The 23,313-nt window shown below is 35.2% G+C and overlaps 1 protein-coding gene across 9 annotated transcripts in view; it reads left to right on the forward strand.

Annotated features, from left to right (window-relative positions):
* Positions 1-23,313, forward strand: part of NRF1 (nuclear respiratory factor 1) — a 133,611-nt gene that overhangs the window by 4,532 nt on the left and 105,766 nt on the right. For 2 of the 9 annotated variants that reach the window (XM_068549439.1, XM_068549441.1), the window contains exon 2: positions 6,488-6,595. The exons of the other annotated variants lie outside the window; for them this stretch is intronic. The gene's annotated coding sequence lies outside the window, so the exon portion shown is untranslated. The remainder of the gene's footprint in view (positions 1-6,487; positions 6,596-23,313) is intronic. 9 annotated transcript variants of the gene reach the window in all.

Below are 23,313 nucleotides of genomic sequence, written 5' to 3' on the forward strand. Positions count from 1 at the left end.
CTAATGTGGTTAGGGTGGCAGCTAAACCTACAAAGAACAAGAGGAAGTGAGGAAATGTTCCCATGAAACATTGCTTAAAACTAAGCAGTGGACTAGAAATGGGGAGCCAGAGACTAGAGGACTTAATTAGTTTTATGTTCAAAAGAGGATGACGCGTACCCTCCACTGAGAAGTAACCTTAAGTGTGTCCTCACTCGAGTTTTGCCATTTATTCCCCAGACATTGATTAAAGACATACTATATTCCAGTCATGTTCTAGGTGCAAGAGTAACAAATAAACCATGGGCTTTGTCTATAGCGGAGAAAGATAAGAGTGCAACTAACTGTAATACAGTTTGTTGAGAACTAAAATAAAGAGTGGTGTGGGATTATAGAAGGAGGGAGGGAATTCTGGGGGAAGGGGTAAGTGATACAGGGAGAGTAAGTGAGGTTAGGGAAGACTTTTCATGTAGTGGATGCTTAAGTAGGACTTTGAAGGATGAGTAGCTGTTTTACTGATGAAAAAGAAGAGGCTAGATGAAGGGAACGATAGTCTGATTTGAGACAGAGCAAGCAGATTTTGCTGTACTTGGGGAGTAGTGGAAAATGAAGCTGATGAGGTTGTGGCCTGATTGGGAAGAGCATGGGGGAGTTAAAGATTATAGTTGGTGGATGATGATGATGATGCCTTTAATAAGGTAGGGAATGTATAGGGAGAACAGAATTTGAGGCGGAAGGTAATAGGGTATGATGCTAGGTGTGGGAATCAAGATACGTCAAATAGGTTAGGTACCTGAAGACTTGGACTGGAGCTCAAGGGGAAAAGGGGATCTGTTAGATTTGTATTCATTGGCATAATGTCATATAGAAACTGCACAACAGTATAATATCAAGAGTGAGAAAACAACTAAGGCAACCTTGGGTAGCATCTATATCTGAAGGTCAAGTGGAAGAAGAGAGGCCTGTGAAAGAAGTTGAAAAACAATGGCTGAAGAGATAAGATAAATGGTATAGGGTTGAAGAAGCTGAGGATAGGGATTAATGGAATTTTAACAGAGGATTTAGCAATGTGAAATACTACAGAGCTCACTGGGATAAAACTGGATTTGGCAATTAAGAAATAAAATAAATTTTCTGAATGTGTTTATGTGTGTGTGTGTATGTATTGTTTTGCCATGAATCATGATAATTAAACACAATAGATTTTGGGAATCTTATTGAATATAGGGGTAGGGCCTTAAAACACAATTTAATAGATGACCTGTGCTTAGAAATAGGTCCTGTTACTCTGCTTCTCTCATGGGAATTACAACATAAAAACTTTGGGAGATGACTTAAATTTTAACAATTAGAGTTTATGTATTTGAGTATATATAGTATCGTATATTTGAGTTTATAATCTTTATAATCTCTTTTGAAGGATTTTGAAGTTTTATGGTATTTATAGGTTAAGTGCAGGGTTTTTTAACCTGGGTTTTATAGTTCTGGGGTTCATGGATATATTTTGGCTGTGTGATCCTGAATCCTGAAATTGTTTGAAAAATACTGTATGGGCCTATATGATTTTTCTGGGGAGAGGGTCCTTAACTTTTATGAGATTCTCAAGGGGTTCTTGGCAGACAGAGAAGTCAGGGGCCTTTTTGGTAATGTTAATGATTAAGTCAAATGTTGGTTGTGCTAGTTGGCTGAAATCAGTTATCCTGACTGGGCTAGATCAACTAAGGGAAAGAAACTTTGAGTAGGTGTCTGGGGTGAGGAACTTTGGGAAGATGTAAGGTACCTTTCGGAGATGGGAGTAGGAGCACCAGAAGGAAGGTGGGAGGAATGCCAAACCAAAGCTTAACCAGCTTCAGAATTTTGTCAAGTCATCTGAATTCCTTGCTTTTTTATATTCCAGAATTCACACTGTATATGACTATTCATGCACTCTATACAATAGGCTTTGTGCGGGGATCAAATTACTATTGTTTTAAAGAGAAAGGGGTTTTGAAAGAAAGCTAAATGGTTCATTAGACTGCACTCAAATTCATTTTTTAAAAATTTAATTTTTATTTTATATTGGAGTATAGTTGAATCATGTTGTGTTAGTTTCAGGTGTACAGCAAAGTCAAATTCATTTTTAAGGTGGTAGTTGTTTATATGCACTTTGGAAAACTTCTAAAAGACACATGTATCAATCCAGTGATCTGGGACAACACATTTATTCTCTCCTTGCTTAATTTTTCTGACCATGAAATGAAAATACCATTGGCCTGTCTTATCGGGTGTGTGTGAAATATGACAATTATGAAATGTTTTGAGATCTAAAATGATATAATGGTAACAGATTGCTAGTGTTCACATTTCTTAAGCCACTGATAAAACCTGGATTTTTAAATTTATTTATTTATTTATTTATTTATTTTTGTCTGTGTTGTGTCTTCGTTGCTTTGCATGGGCTTTCTCTAGTTGCGGTGGGCGGGGGCTACTCTTCATTGTGGTGTGCGGGCTTCTCATTGCCGTGGCTTCTCTTGTTGTGGAGCATGGGCTCTAGGAGTGCGGGCTTCAGTAGTTGTGGCTCGCGGGCTCTAGAGTGCAGGCTCAGTAGTTGTGGCTCATGGGCTTAGTTGCTCCATGGCATGTGGGATCTTCCCGGACCAGGGATTGAACCCGTGTCCCCTGCATTAGCAGGCGGATTCTTAACCACTGCACCACCAGGGAAGTCCCAGAATCTGGAAATTTAAGCAAATTATTTAATAATGTTTCATACTAGAACTTATTTGATTCCTAAAATATTTCATATGAAGTTTTAGATAATTGGTCATTTTTACTTTCTTCTTCTAATCTTTGGATCTTTGAAATTACATTAGGAGACAGTTTTGTCAGCTAGGCCCCGGATTCTGGGCAGTGATCTCCAAATTCTATTGTCACCCTTACAAGTAAATTTTGAGCACACATTCTGAATCAAATTTATTTATAAATGGTATTCCTATTATTGTACTAATACATTTATGTGCATTATAAAATATGTAGAAGGTATACGTTTTAAAAGGATCAGATAAAAATGAATATTTTCAAATGTCTTGCTAATTGAGTTAATGATGGTTCAGTAATTTATGAGTTTGATTTGCTTGTTTTTATAAATATATTTGCTCATAATTCATTTTTTTTCTGTAATTAATGCCAGTTGGCAACTGTATAGGTTACCCTGTAAAAGTATTGGTAAATAGAAGAATTACATGAATAAACATATTGGGTAATCTTAAGAAAATTTGTGTTATGCAGCTTGCAATTGGGCTTGTGTTTGTGGATTATGTTTACATTCACTAAATCTGTCCCTAAATAGAACTGGAGTATTTTCTTTGTTCACCTTTTTTTAGTCCTTTGTCTTTCATTAAACAATTGTGAAATAAAATTTTCAGTAATAGATCTTTTATATAAAAATAATCACAAATTAAAGAATCAACCAGGGTTTGCTACATAAAAACACCATCATAGAACGAGTCTGTTGACCCCAAACTGGCTTTAGGAACTAAGTCTAAAGAAACAATTCCGGTATCACCAATTATGTGATTGAGTGTTAAAATTTTTGTGTTTCTTCCTTAATTTTTATCTTTATATTTTTTAAGTTTTTCTACATTGAAAATGTATTATTTTTGTAGTGAAAATTTTTAGAAAGGAAACAAACAAAAAACCCCCCAAATCAATGGTTATTTTTGGTTTATAAGCATATATGTGATTTTCATTTTCTTTCCTATAGCTTTCATTATTTTTCAGATTATTTTTAATGAAAATGCATTAACTTTCATAATTATAAAAAATAAACATAAGTATGAATAATATAATTATGGCCATAGGGAGTCAACTATCAGATTTTGGGCAGGCAAGTCACTTATCCTCACTGGGCCTTTTTCCCCCATTTGAAAAATGAAGAGGACAGAAATGGTAAAGTTTCTTCTAAATAAAAATTCCTTCTAAAATTAGTTCTGAGTCTTGTGTTATGACATGGTAAACAATAAATATATTTTCTTAATGTAAAAAGGTACGTATATGTGTTTATTATAGAAAAGCAAAGAGAAGAAAATTTAATTGTAAATCAATCATACATATTTAACAATATTTCAATTATATGGTTTTAGATATTTTCCTAAGTGTACATGTATGTACTTGCATGCACACACACACACTGTGCATGGACATACTGTATATGATAATATGAAATAATACTCTGTATACTGTCTTGAACCAAAAATGTCTAAGGGTGTTTGATTTGTCTATTTTTGCCCTGAAACATTCTTAATGGGGCAGTTATAAATCCATTTTAATGAAATATAAAAGATATTAAAGTTTCTATCCAAATACAAATTAGTCCAGGAAATGCTTACTGTCTGTTTCATGCTGTGTGTGGTTTTGCTGAGGTAAGGGTAACTTGGAGTAAGGGCGGAAGGGCTTGCCTATGAAAGCTTACTTAGTGAAGAATGAGAGCTAAATCCTGGGTTAACCTCAGTTTCATTCACATATTAACTTGCTTTTTCTCCACTCTGCCCTCACACTTCATGAGCCAAGATTCCTATTTGTAGGATAGTTTCTAAAGCGAACAAGTTTGTCTCAGTATTATTAGTCTTTTATTTTACCCTGGGACCTTCTGAGTTGTTATATTCCCACTGAGAGCAAATTGATATTAGTAGCAGCAATCATATAATACAGGAGTGTTAAAAATGCTTGTTTGTTGTTTTTAAAGCATTATCTGTGGGGAGTCCAAAAGATTTTATGTACGTAAAATATAAATATATTTATAAATATAAAACGCTATGTAGTCTAGTTCATCCTCTGCCTCAATGAAGTATGTGATATATATAATTCTAGTTTTATGTAAAGAATACTGGCTCTTTCTCAAAGATTTTGTGCAGTAGATTCTCTTTAGAAAAGTTAGTAATATAATCCAATTTTCTTGCCTACTCATTTAGTTCTGTCTTTCATCTTTCTGGTAGCTAGTTTGTTTGTTTATATAAAGTGGAAACAAATCTAGGGTAAATATTTCCTTAGTTATCACAATTAATATCTAAAGTAGTCTAGTCATTTTTCATCTAAGTATAATGCAAAGCCTGCGGAGGTATGTGTTGGAAGAAAAAAAGTCTGATTTGTTTATTCTCTTCTCTTCTACTTTGAAAATTAGAATCTTTTCCAGGAGAAAAACTTTATCATTTATACTTGACAATTAAGATGCTTAAGTCAGTATTTTTCAGACATAGGGGGAGGTGGACAACCTGGGAATAAAAAGTACAAACTTTTTGCCTCAAACTTTTTTTTCAGTTTTTGTGTTTGAAAGATGTGAGAGCAGTCACTAATCCTAACTTGAGAATCCACCAAGATGGATTGTTTTCATTCTGAAGAAATCCATTTTGTAGCTAAATGAGTGGTATATATCTAATGTCCTTTAAATAGGTAATCTTTGGTTAGTATTAATTTAGGGCCTTTGGTAAGGTAGTGATTCTTGTGTTTTAGGCTAGCACAATTTTGAAATTATCTTTTTTTAAAGAATAATGATTATTTTATAACAATAATTGTTTTCCCTTAAAGATAAAAGAATATGCAGCTGTTCCATGTAAATATGTATACTCAGATTTGGCCTGCCAACAGAGTTTAAGAACTCTATATCCAGTGGCCTAATTGACACCTGTCAGATGCCTCAGATGCACTTCATCCCAAAATGAGATTCCCTTTTCAAACTTGGCCCTGTTCCATTCTTTCTTACCTCAGTGAAGGGTATCACCGTTTCATCTGTTTTCTCAGAACAGAAACCTTGGTCTTTCCATATTGTCAAATCCTGTTTAACTTTCTAAATAAGCTCAAATTATCCTCTTCATTTCCACCATTATCACTTTTGTCTGAGTTGCTATTGTTTCTTTTCTGGACTGTTGCAATAACCTATCACTGGTCCACCTGCATCCACTCTGGCTGAGCACTAATCCATTCTCCTCATTGCAGGCAGAATTAATTGATCTTTTCTAAATACACAAGTTTGATCATGTCCCGCATTTAGGATGAAGACAAAGCTTTTCAATGTGCCTGTACTTACCTTTTGGACTCATTTTGTATCAAACATGCTACCCTAACCATTAGACCTTTCCTATTGTTCCTTCTGCCTGGAAAGCTTTTTCCTCTCTTTTATCTGGTAAAATCTTGTAAATTTTATTCAAGTGTCTACTCAAGCATCATTTCCTCAGGGAAGGTTTACCACATTTCCCTTATTTTTGTACTTTTTCTTCACCATTTATGTCTATACATGTCATTTTACATTTGTTGGTATATTACTTGATATATGTCTGTCCCTCCCACTAGACTGTAAGCTTTATGAAAGTAGACATCATGTTTGTGTCCATCACCAAGCACAGTGCCTGACACATAACTAGCTAATAGTCAGTATTTATTTGAATACATGATAGTAGAAACCTTGCAAAATTCACTTGTAATATTTTATCTTATTACTAGGTTTTTGTGGTAGCATCTAATATTTTATAATTTTTAGGAACTTGGGAATGGGAAGAGATTCTAAGTCATCTAAGCCAGCTCAACTCCCCAAAGTTACATGGTCATCAGTCTTCTTGAACACATCCAGTGAAAAGAAATCATTTTGGTGGGTACTAACTACTGAAACTCGGTTTGGTCTTTAATACTTTTTTAGATGGTTAGAAAGTTTAATTTCAACTGAAGTTTCTCCCTGTAATTTTTACCTACTGGTCTCACTTTTGCTCTTTAGGACTTTCAAAAATAAGTATAGTTTTTTGTTTTTGTTTTTTAAGTAAAGTCCTTTCAGTCATCTCTATTTTAGTTTAAATATCCCGAGATCCTTAAACCTTCTTGGAAAGGTAATGAGATATGCCGGAAGGATAGAGTTTGGGGGCTATGTTAGTTTCCTAGGCCTTCTACAACAAGTTGCCGTAAACTTGGTGCCTTAAAACAACAGAAATTTATTCTCTCATAATTCTGAAGGCCAAACGTCAGGAATCAGGTGTTTGTAGGACCACAATCGCTCTGGAGGCACTAAGAAAGAATCTGTTGTTTGCCTCTTACAGCTTTTGGTGGCTGCCGGCATTCCTTGACTTGTAGCTACATCACTGCAGTCTCTGCCTTCATGGGCCCACTGTCTCCTACTCTTCTGTCGGTAATCTCTGTTGGCCTCACTCTCATAAGAACACTTGTCATTGGATTTAGTACCAACCTGGATAATCCCAGATGATCTCCTCATCTCAAAATCTTTAATTTAGTTACATCTGAAGGAACCTTTTTTCCGAATAAGATAACATTCATAGTTTCCAGGAGTTAGGATGTGGACATATCTTTTTGGGAGCCACCATTCAACCAACTAAAGGGGCTCTTGGGTTTAAATCCTGATAATGCTACCTCCTAGCATTTTGCAACCTTGAGCATGTTACTTAATCTCTCTGAGCCTGAATCTCCTTAATTTTAAGACAAGGACAATAATACTTGTATCTTTGATATGAGGAGATTTAAGGAAAATTCAGGTGAAGTACTTGACACGTGGTAACTAACTCTACATGTTGCCTTCCATATTATCAAACTACCCTGACCCTACTGCACTTTGTCAGGGCCCCTAGATATCAAGCGTGGCCTAGAACCCAGCACAAGTGCAACTGGTCTGATAAGTACAAACTACAGTGGGTCCATTTTTTTCTGTTTTTTGGGGCAGTGTATAGCCACTATGATTAATGTAGTCCAAGTTTGAATTATGTTTATTTGTAGCCACATCATAAGATTGCCTCATTAAATTTAGAATTGATTAAAACCCCATTTCTTTTTCATTGGTGTAACTATTAAACTTCTATTGTGTAGTTAGGTGTTTAGAACCAAGTGTACATTTTCACGTTACACTGTATGTTATAAGCGTTACATTATCAAATCATAGTGCCTAGTGCATAATGGGAGCAAAATTTATGCTGAATTTAATGTTGCTGCATGGTTTAAAGGAATCTTTTTTTTTTTTTTTTGGCTGCGCTGCGTGGCTTGTGGGATCTTAGTTCCCTGACCAGGGATCGAACCCAGGCCCCCAGCAGTGGAAGCGCAGAGTCCTAACCACTGGACCGCTAGGGAATTCCCTAAAGGAATCTTTAAACTTATCTACTTTGGTGTTGTTCAGAGAACATTTCTTAAAACAAACGCTGGGGTGAATATAAAAAGGAAGAGAGTTACCATTGAAGTAGCAACTGTATCAGTTATATTGGGCAGATGGATGGCATCACTAGATACTCTTTCAGGTAATCAATGGCTGATCACTTCCAGGTTGATGGATGGGTTGCTTTTGATACTTCCATCAGGTATATGAGCTATGTGTCCATTGCTTATTTAACAAATATGCATTTAATGATTTCCATATCTACTAGTATTTGGAATTTGCATTTGAGATAAAAGACTGGAGAAATGGATGATGTAGAAATGGTGTTTTTAAAATAGTTATTTTAGAGTATTACATGCACATTGTTAAATGATCAAACAATATAAAAGGAATTCAATGAAAAGTGAGTTTCCCATAGTTTCCCACCCCCAAAACAACTACCACTATCAGTTTTCTTGTGTAATCTTCAAGGTAGGGTAAGCAAAAGTGTGTGTGTGTGTGTGTCCTTTTTACAAAACACAAATGATTGCTTTTGTGCATATGGTCTTCTAGAAAGTGTTTTTTTTGTTTGTTTTTGAATGTCATGTTTTGTATCCTGACCCTCAGCACCAGTGTAGGATTTCTAGTTTTTTTGCCCTATTGTTGAGAGACAGGGAACCAAATTTCATAGCTTTCTATTACTGATTTGATTGTGTGGGATGCATTTACAAGAGAGTTGTATATTATATAGTTCTTTGTGAAAGAATTCTCTTTATAGGCTGTTTATACCAGGGAAATAAAACCAGTTTTAATTCAGACTACTTATTTAGAAAATGACTGAAGAAAAACTCATCAAATTGGTTTAAAACATTATTCTGGTGTTGCTTGAGGCCTTTTCATGCTTGCTAAGTGAATTACTCGTTTTGATTATATTGACAGCAAGGCAAAATAAATTATTTCAAGAGCCATGTAGGTAATATAGGTCTAGTTTAAAAAGAACTAGAAAATTCAAGAATAGAGGGCTATGGTAGCCATAACATTCTGCCTTAGGTTATTATCTGTGGGGGTTTTTTTCCCCGTCTTTTGTTAAAGTGTAAGCCAATATTTCTCTTTTTTTTTAAATTATTATTTTATATTGGAGTATAGGGCGTGATTTACAATGCTATGCTAGTTTCAGGTGTATAGCAAAGTGATTTAGTTATACATATATCTATTCTTTTTCAGATTCTTTTCCCATATAGGTTATTACAGAGTACTGAGTAGAGTTCCCTGTGCTATATGGTAGGTCCTTGTCGATTATCTATTTTATATACAGTGTGCACATGTTAATCCCCACCTCCTAATTTATCCCTCCCCTCACCTTTCCCCTTTGGTAACCATAAGTTTGTTTTCTAAGTCTGTGAGTCTGTTTATCTTTTGTAAATAAGTTCATTTGTATCATTTTTTAGATTCCACATATAAGTGATTATCAAATGATACTTGTCTTTCTCTGTCTAACTTACTTCACTTAGTATGATAATCTCTGGGTCCATCCATGTTGCTGCAGATGGCATTATTCCATTCTTTTTTATAGCTGAGTAATATTCCTGTATGTATATACCACATCTTTATCCATTCAGCTGTTGATGGGCAGTCTACCTTGGGTTATTATATGTGGGGTTTTTTTTCCTCCTTTTTGTTACAGTGTAAGCCAGTGCTTCTTTTTTTTTTTTTTTAATATTTATTTATTTATTTAGGCTCTGCCATGTCTTAATTGCAGCACATGGGATCTTTTAGTTGTGGCACGTGGACTTCTTAGTTGTGGCCTGCATGCGGGATCTAGTTCCACGACCAGGGATCGAACCCGGGCCCCCTGCATTGGGAGTGCAGAGTCTTACCCACTGACCACCAGGGAAGTCCCAGGCCAGTGGTTCTTAATCTTTGGTTTCAGGACCCTTCTTAATAGTCATTGAGGACTCAAGAGCTTTTGTTTATGTGGGTTATAACTTTTGATACTTACTGTATTAAGAATTAAAACTGAGAAATTTAAAAAATGTTTATTAATTTTAAAATAATATACCCACTACATGATAAAGTAAATGAAACATTTTAATTAAAAATAACTATATTGTCCAAAACAAAAACAATTTAGTGAGAAGAGTGACATTGTTTTACAGTTTTTGCAAATCTCTTTAGTGTCTGGCTTGATAGAAGACAGCTGGATACTCCTTTCTGCTTTTGCACTCAGTCTGCTGCAGTATGTTACAGCTTTGGTTAAAGTATAAGAAGATCTGTTTGGAAAAGGGAAGAGTATTTTAAGAACCTTTTCAGATTACTGTGGATGATATTCTTTGATATTACATGAAAACTCAACAGTGTTAATTTCTTAAAGGTGAATTGCAATGTGGAATCTGAAACCATATCTGTGCTTTGTTATGTTAAAATCTGTTGGTTTTTCATACACTTTGAATGGATCTTTTAATCCATGCATGATTTTGTAACATCATACATTGGTCATTTGGAAAATATTAGTTTACTGAGTTATGCAGATCTTCTAAATGTTGACACAAAAATCACATTCATTAACACTACCACTGATCTCATCAGAAAAGACTTTTAAGTAATGGAAGTCTGTCAAGCTCACTGTGGCAGATACAAGTTTTCCAAAATTCTAATTATCACTTGAAATACCCAATTTTATCATTGACTACAAATGCTCTCAGTTGTTTTCCTTGAAGTGATAGGCTCACTTTGTTAATTTTTGAGAAAATGACTATCAGTTACCCAGGTCTGAATAGCCATATAGTTTGTCAGCTACTCTTTCAAGTAAAAATGGTATTCCTTGGGGGAAAATGTGGGTAATTCAGTTTGCAACTCAAAGCATGGTTTATGTGCTTTTTGAAATAGCCATCACACTTCCCGAATGCAGAAGTGCTGTATGTATACTTTCCATTTGATTACACAGAATAGTAAAAAGACATGAATTCAAGGGTGAAGATTTAATAAAATTAATAATTTTTACTCTTTCATCAGCACATTCTTAAATTATGAAATTGACTCTTTCCTTTTACTGTGAGTACATGAAGGTGAAGAATATAATGATGACCAGTACAGTTTGGTGCCATTGCCTTTAATTGTGCTAAGATGCCAGTAGTTTTACCCTACCATTGCTTTTGCATTCTAAGTGCAAATATAAGTACAGTGAAAAAAGGCAAAGAATGTCTTAGTTATTATGAAAATAGTTTTGACCTCACTGATCCCTTGAAGAAATCACAGGGATTCCCAGGGTTATAAGGTTCACTTTGAGAACTGCTGCTGTAAGCTATTTGAGGGTTAAACTAATCACCCCACATGTCCCCCTTCAGTTTCTGATCCAGGATTTTTCACAGAAAAGGTGCTCAAAATATATTTGTTTTATGAATGTGATTTGATGTCATTTAAACAGGACAAAACTTGGTGAGTAAAATTATGTAGCAGCCTACATGCATCCAAGCAATCTTGATCAGGCAGCTTTCCCACAGACATTGGTGAGAATAAGTTGAGCTAATGGAATGTGGATGATAATATACTTGGTAAATGCAAATGATGAAATAACTACAAATAAGGTGGTGTTGAAATTAGGACTAACTGATTTCAGGAATGCACAGGAAAAGGATACACATGTACAAGTTCCTACACAGCCAACAATTTCAGCCTTGTTAGGTTTCTGTTAATGAGTCCTCTACTTTTTGGGTCCTTTAACTTGTAGCAGTCTAAGAGAGGATCCTCAAGTAAGATGGATTTTATCTGAAAAGCAAACATCTCATTTAAATTTCAGTAGGTTGTGGGTTGTGCTTAATCTAGTAAAGTCTTTTCAAAAAGAGTTACTGACAGTGAATGTTAAAAACAAATCACTTTTTTTGAAGAATAGTGACTAAAAGTCCTGGGACTATATAAACTGCAGACCCAGGTAGTCATTTTCCTCTTTAAGGAAACCTGTCCTATTAATACCCTACTATGTATTTTTGGGGCAAGAAATTGGGTGATAAATTGGTGTGATATACCCTCTTTTAGTGTGTAAGCCTCAGTTCATCTAGCTACATTTTGATAATCTCAAATTTTGTTAAATAGTACTCCTCCTCTTGTTTTCAAGTGATTGGTTTGTTACAGTCTATTTCTAGTTTAGGGCTAGGATGTAGGAATGGGCAGTAAATTGGGGGTGGAAATGGGAAGGAACAGTATTAGTTCTAAACCATCCCAGGCCTTCCTCTACCCTCACCACCAATCCCAACTTTTAAAAAACTTTTTACTCCTATTTCAAGTAAAGATTGTAAGAGATAAGGCATTTCTAACAATCAAAACCACACACTTTTTTTGTTTCATGTTAAAAGTTACTGAGTCTACTTTAAGAAGTTCCTTCAAACATCTTGTGAATTTACCTTTTGTCCTTGAAGGTCATTGCTTCAGTTTACAATGGATACTCCCAAAAAGTTGGTTAGGTAGGCATTACCTAAACTTTGGTCATCATCATACCTATGTAACAGCGTGAGAGGATTCAGCTAGTACAGGGGTGTGTTACTATGTGAGAGCCACTTACTTGTGCTTCATGTCATAGGTGCCATGTCCTGGTTAGAAACCATTTAAAATCAAACTGGAAAATACCAGTCACCTTTTAAGGATGTCGTAAAAATAAGGTTATTTTTACGACATCCTTAAAAGACTAAATACTGTTTTAAAACTGACCAAAGTAAAAAGTCTGCTTTCAAACAGAGTTGTAAGTGGAAATGTAAAATAAGGTCAAATTAAAAATAATTTATCTATTACATTTCCTGAACAGATTTAATTTTGAGCTCTGTGTGCAAGGCACAGATTGGAATGGTTGCTGCAGATATTTTACGGAATATAGGTTTCAGATTGTTATTTGCTTGTAAATATACACATGAAAACCCACTTTCAGGACTCCTACTTTAAATTTTTCAAAGAATTTTATCCTTTATGGAAGATATATTTGTGTCTTATTATTCCTCTAGTACCATATCCTAGTTAAGTAGTTTGAGGAGATTAGGGTTAAGTACTACTACTTTGGTATGACTTCTGTCGCTGCCACCTTTAAAAATTTGTTAAATACTTCAGGCATAAATAAGGATATAGAACAATATAATGAATACCGTGTATCTTCTACCCGACTTAAAAAAAAATCAGATAATAACGCCTCCTGGGCATTCCTTCCTCATCCTTTCCCTTCCCAGCTGTGACCATTATTCTGAATTTGATGTTTACCTTTCCCCTGCATTAAAAAACAAAAACAAAAACAGAAAAACTATACCTTTATGTGTTGTATCCATAGGAAAGATATCATATTGTTTTGTATGTTTTTAAACTTATATGAGATTAATCTTTATTGATGCATGTAGTTATAGTTTACTCATTTTACATGCTATATAATATTTGATTTAATGGAGTGTGAAAGTAATATATGATCTTTGTAGAGAATTTTGAAAATAAAAGAAAGTATGAAGATGAAAAAATTTGTAGCTCTGCCATCCAGAGATACCACAGTTAATTTTTTTTCCTTTGATTCCCCCCCTCCCACTTAAGTTTATGTATTTTCTGGGTACCTTTTAATATGAACGGGACACAGTTTTATGGATTACATAAAATTGCAAAATAGCCACATAAGGGCTGTAATCGTATTTTAGTTGAAAAAGAAAAGAAAATGAGCTTTCCATATTAGGTATTCTACATATACCAGGTATTCCACATATACCTAGTAAATTTACTATCTATATCAAATATTGATGGCATATTTCTTAGTATGGAAACACTGTGTAAGTGACATCTGGGAAGAGTTAGGTAGTATTGTTTAACATGTTTTTAAACTTATCTGAGAGATTTTTCTAGTAAACAAAATTATCAGATGAGTGATGCTTATCTCTTTAAACATTAAGTACTTTTTTGGTTTTAACTTTCTGATTAAAAATGAAAAAGATGAAATATTTAGGTATGCATCTAATATATGTACAAGATCTGTATGAGGAAAACTACAAAGCTCAGATGAAAGAAATCAAAGAAGAACTAAAAATAGATATTCCATATTCATGGATAGGAAGACTCAATTGTGTTAAGATGTCAGTTCTTCCCAACTTAATCTGCAGATTCAATGCAGTCCCAATTAAGATCCCAGCAAGTTATTTTATGGTTATCAACAAACTGATTCTAAAGTTTATATGGAGAGGCAAAAGACCCAGAATAGCTAATACAGTATTAAAGAAAAACAAAGTTAGAGGACTGACACTACTTGACTTCAAGACTCACTATAAAGCTACAGTAATCAAGGCAGTGTGGTATTGGTAAAAGAATAGACAAACAGATCAATGAAACAGAATAGAGAGCCCAGAAATAGATCCCCATAAATATAGTCAGCTGATCTTTGACAAAGGAGCAAAGGCAATACAATGGAGCAAAGATAGTCTCTTCAACAAATGGTGCTGGAACACCTGGATATCTACCGGCCAAAAAATGAATGTAGACACAGACTTCATACCCTTTATAAAAATTAACTCAAAATGGATCACAGACCTAAGTGTAAGACGTAAAACTATAAAACTCCTAGAAGATAACATAGGAGAAAACTTAGATGACCTTGAGTATGGTGATGACTTTTTAGATACAACACCAAAGGCATGATCCATGAAAGAAAGAATTCATAACTGGTACCTCCATATGATGGGGTATTATTTAGCACTAAAAAGAAGTGAGCTATCAAGCCATGAAAAGACATGGAGGAATCTTAAATGCATATTACTAAATGAAAGAAGCCAACCAGAAAAGGCTACATAGTGTATGATTCCAGCTTTATGAAGTTCTGGGAAAGGCAAAACTATGGAGATAGTGAAAGGATCAGTGGTTGTCAGGGTTTGGGAGAAGGGAGAGAGGGAGCACGGGGTTTTGGGGGCAGTAAAACCATTCTGTATGATACGCAAATGGAGGGTACGTCATAATACACCTGTCAAAACCCATAGACTGTATAACATAAAGAGTGGACTCTAATGTAAACTATGGCCTTTAGTTAATATTGGTTCATCAACTGTAACAAATTTACCACTCTAAAGCAGGATGTTAATAGAAGAGGGAGAAGTGGTGAAGGGGTTATATGGGAACTCACTGTACTTTCTGCTTCAGCTTTCTATAAACCTAAAACTGCTCTAAAAATAAAATATATTAATGGGAAAAATACATATGTCAAACACCAATGTTCCATGGTAGAGGTGGGGGACAGGGATTTTCAGGTGTAGTCAGGAACTCCTCCAAACTAAATCATCATAGCCTGTAGTTAGATAATGCTGAATAGCTTTATAGTTATATAATGTTATGGTATATATATTTTATAATTTACATATACATGTAAAAATATAATTTATATATAATATACATAATGTATAGTTAATAATAGTTATATACTGTTGAATACATTTGAATGTATAGGATGCATGGTGGTGGGGAAAGACTGAAGAAATCGGGGGTGGGTCAACTTCATCTAATGAAGAGACAGTGTTGCTGGTGGAGCTGTCCTAACACTGCCCCTGGTGAGAGAAATGCCTATGACTTTTCCTTCTTCACTTTAAATAATAATTTGATGGAGCTAATGTTTGCCAGCAGTAGCCTATGATGACACTTGTCTCAAATTTTGTGTCATGCTGTTCCTGTTCCCCTCCTCCCAGTGGAATGGTATGCTAATAAAGGTCTAACTAAAAGTGCACAGGAGTTCAGAGGCACTTAGGTCAAAAGAAATTCCAGTACTGTTCAGCAATCAGTGCTTTCCACCATGACGTTTATTTGCCAAGAAAAGATAAAATTATAATCAGTACATAGTATTTTGGTTTAAACGGCACACAAATAGTCATTGTAGGCTACTTTTTCATTTTTTTAAGACTTCATTTTTTTTTTTTTTTAATTTAATTTATTTATTTATTTATGGCTGTGTTGGGTCTTCGTTTCTGTGCGAGGGCTTTCTCTAGTTGCGGCAAGTGGGGGCCGCTCTTCATCGCGGTGCGCGGGCCTCTCACTATCGCGGCCTCTCTCGTTGCGGAGCACAGGCTCCAGACGCGCAGGCTCAGCAATTGTGGCTCACGGGCCTAGTTGCTCCGCGGCATGTGGGATCTTCCCAGACCAGGGCTCGAACCCGTGTCCCCTGCATTGGCAGGCGGACTCTCAACCACTGTGCCACCAGGGAAGCCCTAAGACTTCATTTTTTAAGGGCAGTTTTAGATTTACAACAAATTGAGAGGGAGGTACAGAGATTTCCTGTATACCCCCTTTCCCTCACACATCATAGTCTCACCCATTATCAACATCACTGACCAGAATGGTGCATTTTTTACAAAGGATAAACCTACATTAACGCATCATAATCACCCAAAGCCTGTAGTTTACTTTAGGGTTTACTCTTGGTGGTGTATATTTCTGTGGATTTGGACAAATATATTAATATAATGACATATCCATCATTATATCACGAGGAGTATTGGCACTGCCCTAAAAGTCCTCTGTGCTCTGCCTATTCATTTCCCCCATCTCCACCCCCAATCCTGGCAATCACTGCTTTTTCTTGTCTCCATAGTTTGCCCTTTCCAGAATGTCATATAGTTGGAATCAGAGTATGTAGCCTTTTCATTTTCATATTGGCTTCTTTCACTTAGTAATATGCATTTAAGGTTCCTCCCTGTCTTTTCATGGCTTGATAGCTCATTTCCTTTTAGTGCTGAATAATATTCCATTGTATGGATATACCACATTTTGTTTATCCATTCACCTATTGAAGGACATCTTGATTGCTTCCAAGTTTTGGCAGTTATGAATAAAGCTGGTATAAACATTTGTGTGCAGGTTTTTGCATGTACATAAGTTTTCAGCTCATTTGGCTAAATACCAAGGAGTGTGTTGGATCATATAGTAAGAGTATGTTTAGTTTTGTAAGAAACTGCCAAACTGGCTTCCAAAGTGACTGACATATGTATTTTTACATTGCTTATGCTTTTTCAAAAGCACATTTGTCAGGTATGTAAAGGAATGAATGCCTGTCCTATGATAGGATGATGCACTTACGAGCAATTGAGGTCTTAGGGCTGGTTGTCCCTTCATAAATAATACCAGCTGTTTGTACTTTGTTTGTTCTTGTCTGCTTTTTCTTTCATTTATTTGTTTTATTTGTTCTCCCTTATTGTTCTTACTCTCTTTATTCTTCCTTACTGCTTCTCCTTGCTTTGGCCTGGGGAATGAGAGAGCTATGCTTGTTAGAATAGTGTACTGATTTATTTTTATTTATTTATTTTAACATCTTTATTGGAGTATAATTGCTTTACATTGTTGTGTTAGTTGCTGCTGTATAACAAAGTGAATCTGCTATACGTATACATATATCCCCATATCCCCTCCCTCTTGAGCCTCCCTCCCTCCCTATCCCACCCCTCTAGGTGGTCACAAAGCACAGAGCTGATCTCCCTGTGCTATGTGGCTGCTTCCCACTAGCTATCTATTTTACATTTGGTAGTTAGTGTACTGATTTAAAAGGCAAATAAGACAAAACTAAAACCCTTTCCCAGGGTCTCTTGGCTATGTTATGGATGGTTACGATTGCAGCATTTAGTAAAGTTGTTGCATGATTAGCTTCACTGTACAGATCTTCCAAGATGGGATTAGAGGAGCAGTACATTAATAAAACCTTCTTTGCTTTATAATTTAAAAATAAGGAAACTGATTTAAAATGGTTTAAGTCTATGCTAGCAGAAGAGTTTTGTTTTTTTCCCTACATTTCTCTAGGAAGACCTTTCAGTTTCTGCTGTTACAGTTCTCAAAGAGGACAAAACCTTTAGTTAAAGCTTGTTTTATAGTACCTATGTAATTCTGTTTGTGTGTACATTTGTACATACCCCAAACTGCAGCAGAATTACGTGTCAATAGATTATATTCTCTCAGTAGATGAAGGTCAGGAACTGTATCACATCTTCTTTGGGGTATGTATCCAGTTCACCTGACAGTCTTCCTGATACACATTTGTGGACCCCATGGTTCAAAATCTCCTGGTGCAAAATCTTAGAGTTGTTTTGTTTTGTTTTTTGCTCCCTTACTTTCTGCATGCTGGCTTGTTAGTATATCTGTAAAGCCCACCTCTCCCATGCCCCCAAGTGGTTGTCTTTGCTTTGCATGAAGATACCTATTGATGGGAGAGCTCACTGCTTCCTGGCAACCTGCTCTGTTTTCACACCCCTGTTAGAAGAATGATCTATATTGGCCACAGTTCTGCCCTGTCTACCCTAACTTCTTGGCTATTTGTTCTTATTGGGACACATGATATTTATAATTCCTCATAATAATTCTTTAATATTTAATAAGAGGTCATTTTCCTAAAGCCCTTTCTTCTCTAGGTTTAGACATATATATTTTTTCCCAACTATTCCTTATAATATTGGCTTTTTCACAGTCCCAATGAAATATAATCTTATGTCTTTAAAAAGTACAATGACAACAGGAAATGTCTAGTGCTGAAGTTTGGTCTTGAGGTAATATAAATGCTCCCAAAATGACAATTTAAAAACATAATCCCAAAAAGAATATAATTCCTGACTTAGAGACAGTGGTGAATATTGAGTAGTAAGGGAAGGGAGGGTAAAGTGCAGGTAGAGTATCCTTTCACACCCATATTAAAATTACTGTTCATTTTCTTCTAATCAACAGATAAGAAAGAATAAAAATAAAACATTTTACTCAAAAAAAAAAAAAAAATGTGTAGTGCCAAGCACCAAATACAAGTGTGATCAGGTTGATGCTTTCATTATCCATATTTTACATATGATGCTTGTCATGGTGCTTATTTCCATACTAAATTTAGTGTGAACCAGCACCCCTTGAGTTTTTGTTTGTTTGTTTTGTTTTGTTTTTTCTTGTGATGACACAGTCTTCACCATCCTATGTTCTTCTGCAATGGGTTTTTTTAAGCCAAAGTTCAAAATATTATGTTTATGTTTATTAAAATTTATCCTATGATATTTTGCTCATTATTTTAGGCTGCTTGAGTTTTTTGGAATTTGATTTTACCCTCCAAGGGCAGACTTCATTATCCCTTGCATCTCTAGTTATCAACCTATTTGATTAACATATCTTTTCTGTCTCTTTTCAGTTTCCAAAACAATGTCCCTCCATTGTTGCCTTTTTTTCCACTTGTTTTTCTCAGTGGCAGATGCCAGCTTGTGTTACTTTGATGGATATGTATAGCTAAACACAAACCTCAGACAATAGAAAAATATGTACAGTTGCAGAGCCACTAGGGAGCTGTAGTGTGCTTGAATCATGTTGAACATCGAGAAGCTTTATATCTATTTTTCTTCTTTTTTTTTTTGGACATTTATTAATTTTGATTATTCATTCTTTTGGTATTTTGGAGCCAGTTCTTTTGTGTTTTCAGCTTTCTCTAAACTTTTCTGTATGTATTTGAAAAGTTTGCAGGCCCCAAGGACTGTGTCTATAATGCCTAGTATATAAAATAACCCTGGAGCCTGTCTGTAAGGCAGAGATCTTAATAGGAGACTAATTCTTGGGTCTCAGTTTCCCAACTGCACGATGGAAGACTTGCATTAATCAGGGAGTTTCCACTTGTGCTCTGTGGAGTCCTGAGTCTCAGAGGGTATTGCAGGAGGTGAGGGGGATGAACGCCTATAGCTGTCAGCATTCCCCAGCTCCTTCAATAAGAAGTGTTCCACTTTTATCTTATATTTTGAGGTTCTACATAGGATTCTTTTTAAAGAAAGAGTACCCAGAGGACATTGGGCAGCTTTGATGGTCTATATATGAGTCTCTCTGATTCCATGAGCTTAGAGGTCACCCTCAGATTTTTCATTCGGTGAAGGAGTAGAGGGGCTTATCATGCTATTTGTCTTTTCTTTCCCAGATCTGGGATTAACCACCCCTCCAGTCCCCTCATTATAAAAGTAACTACATGCTTATTGTTTTAAAGGGAGAAAAAAAATCTGTAAAACAAGAAGTCTTCATAATTCCATTATGCACGGAAGGAAAGCATTCTTAACAGTTTCAGTATACCGTTCTAGATTCGTTTGTTTTTCCATAGCCATATCTGTAATTTATTTGTTTGTTTGTTTGTTTATTTTAATGAGACCACACTTATTCTAGCAGATTTTATAACCTGGGGTGTTTTTTTTTTGTTGTTTGTTTTCCCAGTTTACAGCTGTATATTGTGGACATTTTCTGTGTCAGTACACATCAGTCTACTTCATCCTTTAATACTCATGTAATATTTCTCTGACTAATGATTTGTAACTATGCTAAGTCAGTGTGAATATTCCTTGTTGCACAACACATGGAATCTATTCTAAGTATGAACCTACTTTTATTTACATATTACTACTGGCATACACATTTTTTTCAGTAGTTTACTCTTTATTCACTCTTTTTGGGAGTTATGATATTTGTTGATTTTTCCAGTTGCTTCTCTTTCCTCTGGTTTGATTACACATCAAGACCTCAGAAGTATTATCCCAGTCAAGCTACAGATGCAGATAACCCTTTTCAATAGCTCTAATTTAATGTCCCCTTTTAATAGTTACAAGACTATTCTTAAGAACAGAATCTTGGCAGACAGAATTATACTTTTATTCCAGTATATTACTACTGATGAGAAAGGCAGTTGACTTGTTTTGACCCAAGTGAGCTTAGTTCTAAGCGCCAGGAAAGTGGATGACAAGCAGCTTTTGGTGGTTTGACAGCTAGCTAGCTGCAGGACGTCTTTTGTGGTCAGGACTAAGTGGCTGATGATAAATATTTGTGGTAAATTACATTTGATGGTCCCTTTTCCCCTTCTGATTTTAGAATTTTATCAACAATCACGTTGAGAGATTGGTAGTGAGAAAAATGTTTTTTATTCTTATAGGATGATTATTATTTTTTCTTTGTGTAGTGCTCTGTAATTTTTCAAATAACTTATTCTAAATGGATGCAACATTTCCGTAGTCATGGAAAAATTTTGGTGATTTTTTTTTTTTGAACAGGAAATATAGTGTAAATGTTATTTAAGCAGCTTATATTTCATTAGAAACTTAGGATAGCATTTCTTCCTCCCCTTTTTAAGTTTAGGGAAATCTTGTACAGGTTAAACAAATTCAGAAATGGAAATGTTATTCCCAGTTTTAAGTGAGTCATTTTAATTTTATATTCAACCACTTTGTAAATTTTATTCTTGAAACATGTGCTTTTTTTACTTTTCTCTAACTTCCTTTCCTTGTCAGGATTCTAAGATAATTTTTCCTTCTTACTACTATGCCTGAAACTTTGATTATTTGCTATTCTAATTTTAATTTTTGAAGTAATTCAAGATATACTTTGTTTTAATTTACTCACAAAGTAAATATGGGGATTTTAATTTTTGAATAGGTACTATTCAAATTTAGATGTCTGACACTTTATGAAGTGTTTATGGTAGGGACCATTATTCTATTTAGAAAGGTTTATTTATTGTTATTGTTTACGTTACAAAATCTCTGAGTACTCTTTGTCTTAAATTTTATTTCATATGTTATTGTCCAGCTTAGGAAGTTCTAATTTCTCATTCATTCAATAAACAAATTTGAGTGATTATTGTGAGCCTTGAACAGTTCTAGGTGGTGGGATAAAGCATTGAATAAAACAGAAAAATCTTTGCCCCCATGAGCTTACGTACTATCTAAAAAGGTAAATAAATATTACATCAGGGGGTAATGAGTGCCATGGGGAAAGTGATGTCTGCTTGAGATTGTCTCCATATCTTTCAGAAGATTAATCCTCAAAAATACCAAGGCTGCAAATGGAAACCTGGGCTGGATATATAACGGACTTCAGATTGACTGTCGGTCATTGAGTGGTGTGTAATTTGAACAGATTCCTGTATTTACTGCCTGTTCCCTTTCATACTATCATTTTCACAATTGTGTTAATTCTTAGTATGGTTCTATTTATTGTTGCTTAAAAATGATACCTTCCGGGGCTTCCCTGGTGGCGCAGTGGTTGAGAATCTGCCTGCCAATGCAGGGGACACGGGTTCGAGCCCTGGTCTGGGAAGATCCCACATGCCGTGGAGCAACTGGGCCCGTGAGCCACAACTACTGAGCCTGCGCATCTGGAGCCGGTGCTCCGCAACAAGAGAGGCCGCGATAGTGAGAGGCCCGCGCATTGCAATGAAGAGTGGCCCCCGCTCGCCGCAACTAGAGAAAGCCCTCGCACAGAAACGAAGACCCAACACAGCCAAAAATAAATAAATAAATTTATTTTAAAAATAAATAAATTAAAAATAAAAAATAAATAAATAAAATGATACCTTCCATAGTGTTTTACAGTTAAAAAACATTTTCATGTTTCATTTTTTTAAGTGGCTATAGCATAATAGTTTTGGTTGAACCATGTGAAATTGCTGATATTTGGCTGTTTTGGACCTACAAAAAGCAATTTCACATTGATCATTCTAATACTGTGCTGTACCTACCTTTAAAAACAAAATATGAACATGTTTTATAAACTGTAAATCACTATTATGCACACTGACAAGACTTAAATTTTGTTTCTGTCACTCATTTCCTGTTTGCTTTAGACCAATTACTTAACCTCATTGTGCCTCACTTCATCATGGCAGTGAAGATGATAATAATACCTCTTAGAGTTGTGAGGATTACATTATACATTATAATGTGATTATATATGTAAAGGTACTTAGAAAAGCACCTAGCACGTAGTAAAGGCTCAATAAGTGTTAGCTATTATTACTATTACTAACCCATGAGGCAGGCATCATCCTTGTCAGTTTTGCAGATGATCAATCAGAAGCTCATAGAGATTTTATGATTTTCCAAGATTATGCAACTAGAAATCAAAACCACACATTTCTCACTCCAAGTTCTGGCCTCTTTCTGCTTGCACTACAGCTATCAGGGAAAGAAAGAAAAGGAAAAAAGAAGAAAGAAAGAGTATTCATATAGTAATTTATAGAGCACATCCTTGTATCTCTCCAACATAGTTACTTTAACTTAGTTATCTTGTTTTCATAGACTGTTTTGACATCCATAAAGAAAAATGTTTGACAGAAATCTGAGATATGATAGATAATTGTGACCTAGTGTTATATTGTTACCTTAGAAAGGGTAATAGTGGCACTTTTATAGCTGATTTGTCCAGAAATGAATGAACCTAAATAATAAATGTTTACCTCAATATTTCTAAGAATATAAGTGCAATTCTTAATTATATTC

The sequence above is a fragment of the Eschrichtius robustus genome, chromosome 8 (genome assembly GCF_028021215.1).
Source record: "Eschrichtius robustus isolate mEscRob2 chromosome 8, mEscRob2.pri, whole genome shotgun sequence".
NCBI lineage: Eukaryota > Metazoa > Chordata > Mammalia > Artiodactyla > Eschrichtiidae > Eschrichtius > Eschrichtius robustus.